At 43.1% G+C, this 1,483-nt stretch overlaps 1 pseudogene; it reads right to left on the bottom strand.

The window, feature by feature from the left end:
• Positions 1-396: 396 nt before the first annotated feature.
• Positions 397-1,280, bottom strand: LOC108525651 (ornithine aminotransferase, mitochondrial pseudogene; annotated as a pseudogene).
• Positions 1,281-1,483: the final 203 nt, after the last annotated feature.

Raw genomic sequence — 1,483 nt, forward strand, 5'->3', positions numbered from 1 at the left:
TATAAGGTGAAGTCTTTTATGTAATTCCCTAGAAATAACTTTTCAAATACAAAACATTTATACCAACAAGGAAATTATAAAAACATATATAAAGTATACTAAAGGATGTGATTTAAAGGCTATCTGTATATGTAGATGCGTTTAACCTTAGAAAGTACATATACACATCAAAACACTTTCACCATTCAGATGCCATTACATTCTCTTACTTACATTACAAAGCAAACAGCAGCTGCATAAACGTTGTTCTATTATGTATTAACTGAAAAAAATGAATACTCCACAAAAAGGTTTTGAAGACACATGGAGTGGAATGTGCCCGCATTAAGAGCAGAGCTTTTACAGGACCGCCTGATCCAGCCGGCTCCCAGCGACCACTGAAAACAGCTGCTACCCTCAGAACGACAAGATGGTCTTGTTAATGATTTCACTAGACTCTCGAATCTCATTCTCCTTGACCACCAGCAGAGGCGAAACCTGATGATGTCACCATGGGTTGGCTTGGCCAGAAGTGGATAATCTTGAAGTCGTAGACACACCTTCGAAGCATCGCAATCTTTGGTTTCTTTAATAACAATAGCAATTAATAATTCTTTTCCTCCCAGGCACAGTGGCTTACGCCTGTAATCCCAACACTTTGGGAGGCCGAGGCGGGTGCATCACCTGAGGTCAGGAGTTCGAGACCAGCCTGGCCAACATGGTGAAACCCTGTCTCTACTAAAAATACAAAAATTAGTCGGGCATAGTGTTGCGCACCTGTGATCCCAGCTACTCAGGAGGCTGAGGCAGGAGAATTGCTACAACCCAGGAGGCAGAGGTTGCAGTGAGCCAAGATCACACCATTGCATCCAGGGCAACCAGAGTGAACCTCTGACTAAATACACACATACATGCATACATACATACACACATACATACAGTAATTCTTCTCCTCTTACAGCAGTTACAGCATCAGAAGGTAGCTTCATGGGTTAATTTCTCAAGAGAATACCCATTTTTTTCTGCATTTTCAGAAAGATTTTCTTCTTCTAAAACCTCGAGGGCTGCAATGGCCATTCGGCAGCCTAGTGGATTGCCACCATATGTGGACCCATGTTCCCCTGGCTTAATGGTCAGCATTATGCCATTGTCCCACAGCACTGCAGACACAGAGTATCAGCCCCCAGAAAGGGCCTTTCCAAGGAGGCTATATCAGGTCTGACTTTTCATGATCAACAGCCAGCCATCTACCGGTTCTGGCCAGTCCTATCTGTATTTCATCAGCAATGAACAGAACCAAGCTGGGAGCATGAGATGGGTTGAGAGTAAGTAAAAAATATCACCAAGCTCACTGTTCTTATGGAGATTCAGCTGGTCTTCCTTCCTTCCTCCCTCTCTCCCTCCCTCCCTTCTTTCTTTTTTCTTTCTTTTCTTTCTTCTCTCTCTCTCTTTCTCTCTTTCTTTCTTTCTCTTTTTTCAGTCTTGCTCTGTCACCCAAGCTAGA

The sequence above is a fragment of the Rhinopithecus bieti genome, unplaced genomic scaffold, assembly GCF_001698545.2.
Source record: "Rhinopithecus bieti isolate Rb0 unplaced genomic scaffold, ASM169854v2 scaffold_82413, whole genome shotgun sequence".
Lineage (NCBI taxonomy): Eukaryota > Metazoa > Chordata > Mammalia > Primates > Cercopithecidae > Rhinopithecus > Rhinopithecus bieti.